Source organism: Acinonyx jubatus, chromosome B2, assembly GCF_027475565.1.
Source record: "Acinonyx jubatus isolate Ajub_Pintada_27869175 chromosome B2, VMU_Ajub_asm_v1.0, whole genome shotgun sequence".
In the NCBI taxonomy this organism is placed as follows: domain Eukaryota; kingdom Metazoa; phylum Chordata; class Mammalia; order Carnivora; family Felidae; genus Acinonyx; species Acinonyx jubatus.
Genome location: NC_069385.1, coordinates 77,896,069 through 77,912,115, shown reverse-complemented (window position 1 = coordinate 77,912,115; position 16,047 = coordinate 77,896,069). Strand labels below are relative to the sequence as shown.

At 35.9% G+C, this 16,047-nt stretch overlaps 2 long non-coding RNA genes across 3 annotated transcripts in view; one reads left to right on the top strand and one right to left on the bottom strand.

Moving 5' to 3' along the window:
• Positions 1 to 16,047, bottom strand: part of LOC113598783 (uncharacterized) — a 302,008-nt gene that overhangs the window by 54,944 nt on the left and 231,017 nt on the right. The window lies entirely within an intron of this gene.
• LOC113598785 (uncharacterized) overlaps positions 1 to 16,047 on the top strand; it is a 603,234-nt gene that overhangs the window by 575,603 nt on the left and 11,584 nt on the right. The gene's annotated exons all lie outside the window — the stretch shown is intronic.

Sequence of the window (16,047 nt, the reverse complement as noted above, 5' to 3'; positions counted from 1 at the left end):
CCTATAAAAATGAGAAAGATCAGGCAATATATGTATTGAAGAATAATTGTATTAAAATGTTTCTCTTTAGATTTTTGAGATATTTGAGTATATGAATTAAGCCTTGTGTTAAAAACCTCTAAAAACAAGAAGTACCTGTAATTTGTGGACTTAATTAATTAACTGATAAACAACAAATAATAAAGAGTATATTGGACCAACACCAGCTTGAAACCATTAATTTCTGAACCAGTCATCTTTCTTAGACAACTTTATACTATTGCTGTTTTAAGAGTCAAGCCAGGGGCGCCTGGGTGGCACAGTCGGTTAAGCGTCCGACTTCAGCCAGGTCACGATCTCGCGGTCCATGAGTTTGAGCCCCGCGTCAGGCTCTGGGCTGATGGCTCGGAGCCTGGAGCCTGTTTTGGATTCTGTGTCTCCCTCTCTCTCTGCCCCTCCCCTGTTCATGCTCTGTTTCTCTCTGTCCCAAAAATAAATAAAAACGTTGAAAAAAAAATTAAAAAAAAAAAGAGTCAAGCCAGTTCACATCAGAAGCCTACTTTTCTAAAATAAATTGTCAATAACTTTTCATCACATCCATGAGGGGTCTTTTTACTCTTTCACCCAGTTGAGTGAAGCGTTATTTGACCTTTGGATCACTCCTCGCTTTGTTTCACCTTTTACTCAAAGGCTGTCAATACTCAAAACCTAAGGTGAAGAAAGTTCCTGGGACAATTTATTTTTGCCTAAACTTTTCTTCTCTTTTTCATATACAATTTTTAAAATTAATTTATTTAAATTCAAGTTAGTTAACATAGAGTGTAGTATTTGTTTCAGGAGTAGAACCCAGTGATTCATCATTTACATATAACACCCAGTGCCCATCCCAACAAATGCCCTCCTTAATGCCCATGATTCATTTAGCTCATCCTCCTACCCATCTCCCCTCCAGAAAGCCTCAGTTTGTCCTCTGTATTTAAGAGTCACTTATGATTTGCCTCCCTCTCTGTTTTTATCTTATTTTTAATTCCCTTCCCCTATGTTCATCTGTTTTCTTTCTTTAAAATCTACATATGAGTGAAATCATGATATTTGTCTTTCTCTGACTGACTTATTTTGCTTAGCATAATGCACTCTATTTCCATCCACATTGTTTCAAATGACAAGATCTCATTATTTTTGATCATCAAGTAATTAATATTCCACTGTTGATAGTGCTACTATAAACATTGGGGTGCATGTGCCCCTTCGAATCAGCACGTCTGTATCCTTTGGATAAATACCTAATAGTGCAATTGTTGGGTTGTAGGGTAGTTCTATTTTTAATTTTTTGAGGAACCTCCATTCTGTTTTCTGGAGTGGCTGAATCAGTTTGCATTCCCCCCAACAGTGCAAGAGGGTTCCTGTGTCTCCACATCCCCGCCAACATCTGTTGTTTCCTGCGTTGCTAAATTTTAGCCAGGGGCTGGTATCTCATTGTGGTTTTGATTTATATTTCCCCAATGATGAGTGCTGTTGAGCATCTTTTCATGCGTCTGTTAGCCATCTGGATGTCTTCTTTGGAAAAGTTTTTATTCATGTCTTCCCATTTCTTCACTGGATTATATGTTTCTTGGGTGTTGAGTTTGATAAGTTCACTATAGATTCTGTATACTAACCCTTTATCCAATATGTCATTTGCAATATCTTCTCCCATTCCATCAGTTATCTTTTAGTTTTGCTGATTCTTTTCTTTGCTTTGCAGAAGCTTTTTATCTTGATGAGGTGCCAATAGTTCATTTTTACTTTTGTTTCTCTTGCCCCCAGAGACATGGTTAGTAAGAAGTTGCTGCCGCTGAGGTCAAAGAGGCTGCTGCCTGTATGCCTAATCTCTTCTGTTTCTTGCACTTATAAAATTATAGAGCTAAGTAGGTTTTAGTTGTCTTGTATTCTAATTTCTTCCTCTTACTAAAACAAAACATAACAAAAAAAGCTCAAATCCTGGGGTCCCTGGGTGGCTCAGTAGGTTAAGCATCCAACTTTGGCTCAAGTCACGATCTTGTGGTTTGTGAGTTCGAGCCCTGCGTTGGGCTCTGTGCTGACACCTCAAAGACTAGAGCCTGCTTCAGATTCTGTGTCTTCTTCTCTCTCTGCCCCTCCCCTGTTCACACTCTGTCTCTCTCTCTCTCTGTCTCAAAAATTAATACAAAGCTCAAATTTAATCAAAAAAAGCTCAAATCCTGAAAGATGTTAAAGTTTGCCATGTGAATAATTTACCAGTTAATAACAGAACTAGAAATGGAACACAAATCCCCCCAGATCTGACCATAATAATCATTCTTCTGGGCTATACATATGTTCAGTGACAGTTCAGTTCTCTATCTTCTCATAAGATATTGATCTTGTGTCTATAGATTATGATCTTCTCATCAACATTGATAGCATCAAAAGAGCACTTACACATGGTTTAGCCACCACCTTCATCTTCATCCATCTGTTTATATGAACAGCTGAAGTTTCATCAATCTTATGTAAACTATGACAAATGATATCTTTAGATAATGGCTACTTTGTATTTACCAACTCTACCTCCCACTTGGACCTCTGTACTCATGCATGAATATCCATTGTGGCATATCTTAGCGACCCTTCTTTCTGGTGATTTAGAGCTCTGACAACAGTTGCCAATCCCCTCATAAAGAGAAAATTAAATTGCAGGGCTAAGGTTCCAGACAGAATATGGAAGTCTCACAACAAATTTTTCACCTGGGAGTTAATCTCACTTCAACAGATGATAAAATAGGAGTCTTTTTTGAGTGCAATGGTGAAGATTCTTATTTAGATATTTGCTTTTGACTGCAAGAAGCATGATAACTAATTAGTGAAGGAACTCCATGCATTTCCTATCAATTATTTATGGTCTTAGCCCTAAACTCATGTTTATATGCATTATGTGATTCTTAATGGAGACAGATCTTACATGGAAACTTGCCTATAGAATTTTGTGAACATTGAAAAATTATGCTTCTTGAAAAACATTTTTATTGGCAACAGGCTTGCCAAAATATGAGTCAAATATGAGAAAAACATTTTATTTGTGAAGGGTGAGAAAATCCCTAATGTGACAATAAACCAAAACAACTACTTATAGTCAGCGTTTCAGTAAATTAATCCAAACCAATTGATATCACTAGCCTGTTAGCCAACAACTTCATGTGTGTTAACCCTTTTCATCCCTTCTTACATTTGGAAAACTGGCCTATTTGCTGATTGGAAACTCTTTCAGTATTCTATCTTCAATTAGATGGGTCTGTTATTGTCACTGATGTAAGTTTATTTAAAATATATATATATAGATAGTAGCTCTAGTAAAGGCAAGGTATCTAGTTTCAGATGATACTAATAACAGTTGTAAAAATGAAAAATATATATAATCATCAATGGTTTACATCTAGATATCACTAAAAATAGAATCTATGGATAAGGCAAACACGGTGAGTGAAGTCCACATGAAAACTGCTTTGACCTGAAGAAAGTTATTTTGTTTACTCCATAGAGAATAAAGCTCTAGCAAAAATCAGAAGACTTGTTTGGTTGAGGAGTTAGAAGTCAAATTTCTAGACTGCCACCAAAGTAGCTGGAGATTAGGCAGGAAATGCAGGGAAAGTAGAGAGCTAAGAGAGAGAGCCCCAAATTTTGCATACAAACATCGTATCAAATCCTATACTGATTCCTGAATTCATATGGATGTAGCAAGTCTCCAAGGCACCCAACCAAAAGTAACAGCTAGATGCTAAAATAACTAATCAGGTATTATGGCAACTGACTAGTGCTGAGGAGAGAGTTTGGAATTCACTTCCAAATTATAGGGTCTTGGTAAATACCTGAAGCTTTCTATTGAAACGCAAGGACCATATTTGGACCCTTGCAGGAAATGAAAGAATGTGGCAGATACAACATCTGGAGAAATATTGGATAATAATTTTTTGAACATTCTTATATTAACACTATACTGTCTCCATTACTGTAATTTTATTTTTTAATTTTTTTAATGTTTATTTATTTTTGAGACAGAGACAGAGCATGAGCGGGGGAAGGTCAGAGAGAGAGGGAGGGTCAGAGAGAGAGGGAGACACAGAATCTGAAACAGGCTCCAGGCTCTGAGCTGTCAGCACAGAGCCCCACGTGGGTCTCAAACTCACGGATGGCAAGATCATGCCCTGAGCCGAAGTCGGATACTTAACCGACTGAGCCACCCAGGCACCCCTCCATTACTGTAATTTTAAAATAAATGTTAAAACCAAGGAGTACAAATTACTGCAAAACTGTTCTTTCTTCAGGTTTTAATTTTTTTGGTTATTTAGGTTCTTTATATTTCTGTATAAATTTTAGAATCAGTTTGTCAGTTTCTACAAAAAAAAAGCCTACCAGTTTTTAAAAAATTTTATTAAATTCCAGTTAGTTAACATACAATGCAATATTATTTTCAGGTGTACGACATAGTGATTCAACACTTCCATACAACACCTGGTGCTCATTACAACAAGAGTACTCTCCTTAGTCTCTATCACCTATTTCACCCATCCCCTACCCACCTCCTTTCTAGTAACCATCTGTTTGTACTCTATAGTTAAGTCTCTTTCTTGGTTTGCCCCTCTCTCTTTTTTTCCCTTTGCTCTTTTTTTTTTTCTTTACATTCCACATATGAGTGAAATCCTATGGTATTTGTCTTCATCTGATTAATTTATTTCACTTATTATACTCTCTAGATCCATCCATGTCATTGTAAATGACAAACTTTTGTTCTTTTTTATGGTTAATATTCCAGTGTGTGTGTGTGTGTGTGTGTGTACCACATCTTCTTTACCCATTCATCAGTTGATGGATGTTTGGGCTCTTTCCATACTTTGGCTATTGTAGATAATGCTGCTTTAAACATCGAGGTGCATATAAACCACAATTTCTTTATCCATTCATCAGTTGATGGACATTTAGGCTCTTTCCACAATTTGGCTATTGTTGAGAGTGCTGCTATAAACATTGGGGTACAAGTGCCCCTATTCGTCAGTATTCCTGTATCCCTTGGGTAAATTCCTAGCAGTGCTACTGCTGGGTCATAGGGTAGGTCTATTTTTAATTTTTTGAGGAACCTCCACACTGTTTTCCAGAGTGGCTACGTGAAATAAGCCATACAGAGAAAGACAGATACCATATGTTTTCACTCTTATGTGGATCCTGAGAAACTTAACAGGAACCCATGGGGGAGGGGAAGGGAAAAAAAAAAAAAGAGAGGTTGGAGTGGGAGAGAGCCAAAGCATAAGATACTCTTAAAAAATGAGAACAAACTGAGGGCTGATGGGGGTTGGGAGGGAGGGGAGGGTGGGTGATGGGTATTGAAGAGGGCATCTTTTGGGATGAGCACTGGGTGTTGTATGGAAACCAATTTGACAATAAATATCATATATTTAAAAAAAAAACCTCGAGGTGCATGTACTTCTTTGAATTAGTATTTTTTGTATTCTTTGGGTAAATACCTAGTAGTGCTATGCTGGATTGTAGGGTAGTTTTATTTGTTTATTTTTAATTTATTTTTAATGTTTTTAATTTTACTTTTGAGAGAGAGAGAGAGAGAGAGAGAGAGAACAAGCAGGGGAAAGCAGAGAGAGAGGGAGACACAGGATCTGAAGCAGGCTCCGGCACAGAGCCTGATGTGGGACTCAAGCTCACAGACCAAGAGATCATGACCTGAGCCGAAGTTGGACACTTAACCAACTGAGTCACCCAGGTGCCTCTATTTTTAACTTTTTCAGGAACCTCTATACCATTTTTCAGAGTGGCTGCACCAGTTTGCGTTCTCACCATCAGTGCAAAAGGGTTCCCCTTTCTTCACATTCTCACCAACACCTATTGTTTCTTGTGTTGTTGATTTTAGCCATTCTGACAGGTATGGGGTGATTATCTCATTGTAGTTTTGATTTTATTTCCCTGATGCTCAGTGATACTGAGCATCTTTTCATGTATCTGGTGGCCATCTGTATGTCTTCTTTGGACAAATGTCTGTTCATGCCTTCTCCCATTTTAATTGGATTATTTGGGTTTTAGGATTCAGTTTCATTAGTTCTTTATATATTTTGGATACTAACCATGTATTAGATACATCATTTGCAAATATCTTCTCCCATTCCATAGACTGCCTTTTAGTTTTCTTGATTGTTTCCTTCACTGTGCAGAAGTTTTTTATCTTGATGAAGTCTCAATAGTTTCTTTTTCTTTTTATTTACCTTCCCTCAGGAGATATATCTAGAAAGAAGTTGCTATGACCTATGTCGAAGAGGTTACTGTCTGTGCTCTCCTCTAGGATTCTATAGTTTTACTTAAAAGTTTTTATTTCCAAATGCTTGTTTTTAACATAAAGACTATGATTAATTTTTGTATATTGACTCCATACTTTGTAACTTTGCTAAATTAATTGATGCCAGTGATTTTTTGAAAATACCTTAAAATTTTCTATATACATGATTATATAGTCTGTGAATACATACATACTGTTGAACAACATACAGTTGAAGAGAAGTGGTTGAAGGTTAGGATATCCTTGCCTTGTTCCCAATGTTAGAGGGAAAGCAGTTTGTCTTTCATTATTACTTATGATGTTAGCTGTAGGTTTTTCATAGATATTGCTTATTAGTTTGAGAAAATAAATTTGTCTTTCTAGCTTGCTGAGAGTTTTTTTTTTCTTGCATTGCTCTGATAATTCCCACTTGGCCAGTTATGATGTGAGGTACATACTTGTGTGTGTGTGTGTGTGTGTGTGTGTGTGTATCCTATCAAGATTTTTTTTCATGATGTAGTTTTATTTTCTTATAACATCTTTTTTGGTTTTGGTAAAAGGGTAACCCTATTCTTATATATATTTATAGAAATAATTTATTCCAAGAATGTTTCTGTATTTTTTGTCCTTGTAATCAAACTTTTAATGTATTAGTTCTAAACTGTTTTGATAATAACTAAAGCTTTATGCTATATTTTCACATATTGTGAAACAAGTTAAGTATGCATACAATGCAGATCTAAGAGCTGGAAATTATTTTCTCTGGCTATATATTCTATACCTTACAATTATTAAATGCTATTTCATCTCCAGTATAGACAATTCACTTTTGTAAAATATGTGAAGGTCTCTAAATGTTTCAGTCTTAAAGTGCAGCTTGGCTAAATTCTACAAAATGCACATAGAATTTGATGCACTTTGGTGATTGACATAGCTTCTCTTTGTAAATGTCATTGTTATAATCAGTTTGCAAAAGGAAAATGGACAATAATGAGTTGCCATCAGTCAATTGAACTGCTGAATAGGTATCACCAAGAGTAAATGCTATAAATGCCAAGATCTTCTTCCCCATAATTTTGGGGAAAATAAAGACAGATAAGATATCTGGCACTACTAAAATATGATCAGATTGAAAACATTCTACATACTTCCTTTTCCATTGATGGTAATAACAAGATCCTAAAAAGCAATAATATGCCTACAGAGCTTCTCTGAGAATGACATTTTAAAAATCAAGTGTTTTCACTTTCAGAGGAAATTCCATTATGAAAATCTATGGGAACAGTCAAGTACTAAAGTCAAGTGAGAAGTTTTAGGCAAATTCAAATATTCTATATCAAGCAACTACTTCCAAGAATTTGTTCCTGATTTCTCTACATTTTAGCAATGGAAAAGCTGGATTAAAAAGTAAATAAAGTCATGGTGATTTAAACATGTAATAAATACATCCCTTTACATTGTCAGCAAATATCCCAAATCTAGCTCTATCCTTTTTGCTTTTTTAAGGTTATTTATTTATTTTGAGAGAGAGAGTGAGAGAGAAAGCAGGGGAGGGACAGAGAGAGAAGGAGACAGAAAATCCCAAGCAGGCTCTGTGTTGTCAGTACAGAGTGTGACACGGGGATCAAACTCACAAACCCCAAGATCATGACCTGAGCCAAAACCAAGAGTCAGATGCTTAACCGGCTGTGCCACCAAGAGGCCCCTCTATCCTTTTTAGAGACAACTTTGCATTTTTTCCTGTAAAAACAAGAAAATAAGGCAAGATTTGGGCCAACCTTGCACTGAGTGACAAAAGCATGAACAGTATGAGGCAGCAAATCTTAAAAATGTGGTCTGGAGACCCCTGGGAGTGCACAAAATCCCCTCAGGGTTCAAGAGTTCTTCATTATAATAATGACATGATGTTTATCATTTTCACTTTCATTCCTTTCACACAAGGATAGAGTTTTTCAAGACTTCATGGTAAGCAATATCTCAGTGAATTGAATGCTGAAACAGGTTTGAGAATCTAGCTTTCTTCAATTAAATCAGACATTAAATAGATATGCAAAAATGTAAAGCAAGGAGGCCAGAATGATGCATGTAATAGTGGATTATTTGGAGACATCAATACGAAGAAATTTTGAGGTTAATATATCAATGTGGATGGTTACATATAGAAACATTTATGGATATGTGTATATACATGGATTAGTATACACACATATAATTCTTTGCTAGGCCTAGAAGCAATGAAGGCAACAAGTTCTGTTAACACCCAGATCTTAATTTTTAATACCAACTCTTGGTTTTCATTAGGAATGAAAGAGCCTTCAATAGTCAAAGTTGAAACATTTGCGCAATATCAAAAAATTAAGTAGTATTGGATTATAATCAATGCATAAATATCTATGAATCCATATTGATATAAATAAATTATGAAATAATCAATCAATAGAAGACACAAATCTCCAATGTAAAAAATTCAAATAATATATATAATATATATACTACATATAGTATATATGTAGTATATATGTAATATATACTATATATAGTGTATATGTAATATATATGTATATTCTATTGTATATATATACTATACATACTATATGTATATATACACTATATGTATATAGTGTATATATACATATAGTATGTATAGTATATGTATGTATATAGTATATATATACATACTATATATATAGTATGTATAGTATATATATACATATAGTATATATAGTATATATATACATATAGTATATAGTGTATATATATACATATAGTATATATATATACTGTATACAGTGTATATATATACTATATATAAATATAGTGTATATATATAGTGTATACTATATATAGTATATAGTGTATATATATATATATATAAATATATACACATATATATATATAAAACAACCCACCCCTGTAGACTGTTTGTGTCCACTTCAAATGTGATTATGAAGGTGGAGCCCTCATTAATGGGATTAGAGTCCTCATAAAAGAGACTCCAGAGATAGATCCACTCAACCTTCTGCCATGTGAAGTTACAATGAGAAGACAGCCATCTATGAATCAGGAAACAGGTCTTCATTAGATACTGGATCTGCCAGTGTCGTGATTTTGTACTTCCCAACCTCTGGAACTGTGAGAAATAAACATTTGTTGTTTGAGCCACACAGACTATGGTATTGTTTTTTTTTAATTATTATTTATTTATTTTGAGAGATACAGAGAGAGAGCATGAGTGAGCTGTGAAGGGTCAGAGAGGGGAGGGGAGATAGAATCCCATGCAGACTCTGCATTGTCAACACAGAGTGCAACATGGGGCTCAACCTCATGAGCATGAGATCATGACCTGAACGAAAACCAAGAGTTAGATGCTTAACCGACTGGCCACCCAGGCTCTCCCATGATATATATATAAATATATATATATATATATATATATATATATATATATAGCAGTCAGAATGAACTGAGATGAAAATTAGTACTGACAAGTGGTATTTGTCACTGAGAAGTGACACTGAGTATTAGTACTGAGAAGTATTTGTCACTGCTGTAACAAATATTTAAAAATGTGGAAGCAGCTATGGAATTGGGTAATGGAACTGGGAGCTGGAAGAGCTTTGAGGTGCATGTTGGAAAAGCTTAGATTGCCAAGAACAGAATCTTAAAAGTGATTCTGGTTAGGGCTCAGATTAAAAAAGAACTGTAGAGATGAACAAGAAGAGGAGAGAGCCTCAGACTGCTTACAGAATACCTAATGGTCATTAACAGAATGTCGGAAATATGGACAGTAAATGCCATAGTGATGAGGTCTCAGACTGAAATGAGGGACATGCTACTGGAAACTGGAAGAAAGTAGCAAAGAGCTTGGTTGATTTGTGTTCATGTTCCATGAACTTACAAGTGAGGTAGAACTACCTTCTACAAGAAGGTAGAACTTACAAGTGACGAAATGGAATCTTTAGATAGAGTTACTTCTAAGCAAAATATTGAAGATATGGAGTGGCTTCTCCTGATTGCTTATAATAAAATGCAAGAAAAGGAAAATGATTTAAAGATAGAGTTGTTAAGCAAAAGGGAATTGGAACTTAAAGATTTAGAAAATCCTCAGTCTATCCATATTACTAAAAATGAGAATACTAACAATGTAGCCAAGTGACTATTTGATAAGGAGATTAGTATGGCAAAGCCACCTAAACAGAAGCCGGGAGCTATTCTTTGTGCAGGGCCATCTCCGCAGGTGTACAGAGTACAAGGACCCAGGGCACAGAACAATCTCAAAGGGTGGTGTTACCTCTCCAGTTCAGGTGGGACCCATGCCTCCTCGTAGTTCCTCAGGGATGAGGCTGTCTCAAAGAACTTCAGTGTGGGCTGTGACCAATAAAGCCACCTTTGGGACAGGACCCAGGCCAAGAGCCAATACGAGGAAGCCCCCTGAACCTTTGAGGTGATGTTGCTACCCCAGTGTCCTGGAAGACAGAGCACGGAGCCAAAGAGGCTTATTTTCAAGCTTTAAGTTTTAAAGGAATTTTCCCTGTTAAGTTTTAGACTTAGCTGGGACCTGTGACTCTTTTCTTATTTTCTATTTTTAGAATGGAGATGTCTATGCCGGCTTTGTCCTATCACTGTATTTTGGAAGCATGTAACTTGTTTGGTTTTATAGGCTCACAACAGATGAAGAATTTGCCTCATGATGAATCATCCTGCAAGTCTCACCTGTATCTAATTTAGATGATAGATGAGATTTTGGACTTAGACTTTCAAATTGATGCTGGAATAAGTTAAGACTTTGGAGGCAGCTGGGATGGAATGAATGCCTTTGCACACGAGAAGTACATGAATTTGGGGGCCAGGACCATAATTCTATAGAATAACTTTTTGTGTCTCCCCCAAAATTCATATGCTGAAACCAAATCCCCAGTGTGATAGTATTAGGAGGTGGGCCTCTGGGAGGTAATTAGGTCATGAGGACACAGACCTCATAAATGGAGTTAGAACCCTTATAAAAGAGACCCCAGAGAGCTTTCCTCCTTTCACATCATGTGTGGGCACAGTAAGAAGATTACATTCTGTGAACTAGGAAAAAGATCCCTATCAGACACCAAATCTGCCAGCACCTTGACCTTGGACTTCCATCATCCAGAACTTTGAGAAATAAAATTTTGTTGTTCATAAGATACCCAATCTATGGTATTCTGTTATATTTTTTTGTTTGGCAAAACAGTTATTTTTCATAAACTACATTACTTATATTAACATGTAATGAGCTTTTATTGAATTTATAAATAAATTTTAATAAAAATTTTTAAAAGTATAATGTATGCTTTCCCTTCCTACGCCAGCAGATTATGATTCACACCTAATACACTTTGTTTTATTTGCCTGTTTATCTCTAGGACTTAAAACAAAATGCTTAACATATAGTAAAACCTCAAGATACATTTTCTGTTAGAGTTATTGAAAGCATAGTAACCCTGATAAGACCAATCTAGTTTTGTGTTATACAGAAAAACTTACTTCTGAGAAACAATAAAGTTTTAGGCAGTAATTATAAGGTAGAGGAAGAAATCAGTCCAATCTAAACCACAGGTGTTCAGCCAAGAGAGTTGATGCTTTGATCTAGAGAAGAATAGCCCAATTTGAAAATCTTGAACTTGAATATGATTTTAGTCTACATGAAGATTGATAAATCATGGAAATAGACCTGAAAAAAATAAAACAAATTTGAGTCACATAAAAGTGTCATGATAAAAAAGAAAAAAAGAAACTTTGTAGTGTTGGTTTTAAGAACAAGAGATTTGTGGAAGCTGGGAGGACTTTGAAGAGATGCTAAGAGAAGCCTACAAGTCTTTTAGGAGGGTGTCACTGGAGGCCTAAGAAGACTTGAGGAGGCTGGGGGTGAGCTAGGAAAGGAAAGCAAGGGAAATGTTATTAGTACCAGCAGGAAAGGGCACCTAACTCTATGTAGGTAGAAAGTTTGGCAACACCGTTTCTGCAGTAAAGTGGAAAGAAGAAAACTAACTCCATGATCTAGCTAGGAGAATTCCCAGCAGAAGATTGAAAATGACATGTGGCTTCATTTTGCTATCTACCATTAAAGTACAAGAGAAATGAAATAAATAAATAATAAACCGTTAATATAAAGAGACTATAGGGGTGACTGGGTGGCTCAACTGGTTAAGCATTCAACTCTTGATTTCATCTCAGGCCATGATTTCACAGTTTCATGAGTTTGAGCCCCACATTGGACTCTGCACTGACCTGGCAGAGCCTGTTTGGGATTCTCTCTCTCTCTCTCTCTCTCTGTCCTCCCCCTGCTCATGCTCTCTCTGTCTCCCTCAAAATAAATAAATAAACTTAAAAAACAAGATAGAGACTGGAAGCTTCTGAGTTCAAAAATGAAACTGTTTCTCATTCGCAGCCACTCTATATGAGAATCATCCTCAAATTAAGAAGTATTTTCAGAGCACATATCAAATACAGGGACTATAAAATTCTCTATTAGAATATCAGAAATTGCAAAGGAAATACCTCATAGAAACTTCCATACATTTAAAAGCCCCACTAAGAAGTCTCAGTGTCTTATAGATTCTATTTAATAATGAGATTTTTAAAGAATTCTAAGCATATTGTTATACAGCAATTTCCCAGGGAGACTAAGATATAGAAGAGATCTGTGGGTGTGACTTTCTTCTAGTGTAATGAATTATAAGTTGATACAAAAGAAACAGATTTTAAAATAAATATTCCAATTTGGACTGAATGGTACAGAGAGAATACAAAATTACACAAAGATTCTGAACCTCAAATTTCCATTGGAATGAAGCATTGTGAAAAACTTAGCTACAGAGAAGACCTACTTTGCATGGAGAAGGAAGGATTGCTCAGGATGGCAACAAGAACCAAGTGTAGAGCTGAAGACCATGGAGAAATCTCCTCAGGAAAAGTAGGACTGAGCCATATTTAAGAAGGTGGTGGGGCCCTTGGGTGGGTCAGTGGATGAAGGGTCCGACTTCAGCTCAGGTCATGAACTCACAGTAGTTCATGGGTTCAACCCCAGCATCAGGCTCTGCACTGACAGTTCAGAGCCTGGAGCCTGTTTTAGATTCTGTGTATCCCCTTGTCTCTCTGCCCCTCCCCCTGCTTATTCTTTCTCTGTCTCTCTCTCTCTCTCTCTCTCCCTCCCCCCTCTCTCTCTCTCTCTCTCTCACACACACACACACACACACACACACACACACAAATAAACATTAAAAAAAGGGAGGTGGCAACATGTTACCAGCTGGATTTCAGAATTGTTATGACCAATGTCTTCTGTTTGCATATCAGTTTTCTCTTTTTAGAATGGACCTGACTGCAGCAGTTATTCAATCCTTTTGCACCATTGTATAAAGGGTATTTATGGGCAAATAACTTGTTTCATTGGATTGTAGATTTTAGATTAAGAATACTATCCAAGGAGCTGTACCTGAGAATTATCATCTGTAACTAATCCTGATTTATATGATGAGATGTTGGACTTTTAGTTGATGCAATAATGGGATGAGACTTTGAGATTCTTGAGAGAGAGACATAACTGTATTTTGCATATGAGAGGGGTATAAAATGTGTGGACAACATTTTCCATCCCATATGTTCTTACAATTTAACGTTGACATTGCTTTCATCAAATGATGGGATCCATGCTACCACTTAGGTTGGACTAACCAGGAGATACTTTTTTGTATGTTCGTGTATTTTAGGATATCTCTTTTAAAAATCTATAGCAATTATTGTGGTCAGAGAATTACCAAAATCTCCATTTTGTGGTGCTAATGAGTTCTTAAAAGGTGTAACTGAAAAAAACAATTATCATTGACTTTACATTGATTTTACATTGTCCAAATTACAGTAGATTAGTTGATCTACATGACTTTAGGAGAAATGGAATTTATATGAACTTGGGTCCTTGTAAGAAGGGCCAAGTCCATGAGGTCATACATAGAATGAGTATAAGTATAATGACAGAGCACCTGGGAAGGAGCAGCAGCTAGGGAACATGAATTTTGGAGTTGGAATTAGATAGAATCATTGGAATCAATTCTACTTCTCTGAATCATATAAATATTTAGCACTTCTAAAATTATTTCCAGCTTCTGAGAGGTTTAAAGATAAGTGACACATCTTTGAAAATAAATCATGCATAGTTTGTTTCTACAAGCAAAAAGAAAAAATGGTATGATTATTTGAGCCTAGTCATTCATAAATTCTTATTTGGATTCATTCTAGCAAGTAGAAAATCATGTATTTTAAGTAACATACAACTTGTTGTAGTGGTTTGACATCTTATTAAATATTTTTCAAAGTAAATGAAAAGACACTGGAGAAAATAAAATGTCTTCTTCACTAGAGAACCACAGTACTGAAAGGTTATCATTTTCCCATTTCATATAAATCTAGATCTCATTCATATGTATTCAGTATCACAATTTTTTAGAAAAGTTATAAGTTTTTGCATTCTATATCATTACAATACAGGAAACGGCAAGGTGGAATAGGGCTTTAAAGAAAATGACATTTGTTTTCCTTTTACTTATTCTTTTTGTTTCAAATTTTTATTTGAATTCTAGAAGTTAACATATGGTGTAATATTGGTTTCAGGAGTAGAATTTAGTGATTCATCACCTACATACCCAGTGATCATCCCAACAGGTGCCTTCCTTAATACCATCACCCATTTAGCCCATCCCCTACCCACCTCCTTCCATCTTCCATCAATCCTCAGTTTGTTCTCTATAGTTAAGAGTCTCTTATGATTTGCTTTCCTCTCTTGTTTCCTTACCATATGTTTATCTGTTTTGTTTCTTAACTTCCACATATGAGATAAATCATATGGTATTTGTCTCTGACTGACTTATTTCACTTAGTATAACATACTAGCTCCATCCATATAATTGCAAATGGCAAGATTTCATTCCTTTTTCATCAGTGAGTAATATTCCATTATATATATATATATATATATATATATATATATATATACACACACACACACACACACACACGCACGCACTACATCTTCTTTATCAGTAGATGGACATTTGGGTTCTTACCAGAGTTTGACTATTATTGATAATGCTGATATAAATATTGGGGTGCATGTGCCCCTTCGAATCTATATTTTTGTATCCTTTTGGTAAATACATAGTAGTGCAATTTCTGAGTCATAGGGTAGTTCTATTTTTAACTTTTTGAAGAACTTCCATACTGTTTTCCAGGGTGGACACACCAGTTTTCATTCCCACTAACACTGTAAGAGGGTTCCCCTCTCTCCACATCCTTGCCAACATCTGTTTTTTTTAGCCATTCTTACAGGTGTGAGGTAATATTTCGTTATAATTTTGATTTGTACTTCCCTGATGATAAGCGATGTTGAACATCTTTTCATGTCTGTTAGCCATCTGGATGTCTTCTTTGGAAAAATGACTATTCATGTTTTCTGCCCATTTTTTAAATGTTTATCTTTTGAGAGAGAGAGAAAGAGAGAACACGAGTGGGGAAGGGGCAGAGAGGGGGAGAGAGAAAGAATCCCAAGCAGGCTCCACGCTCAGTGCAGAGCCCATGCAGGGCTTGAAACCAAAAACCATGAGATCATGACCTGAGCTGAAACCAAGAGTTGGACACTTAACTGAGTGAGTCACCCAGGTGCCCATCTTCTGCCCATTTCTTAATTGGATTATTTGTTTTGGGGTGTTGAGTTTGATATGTTCTTTATAGATTTT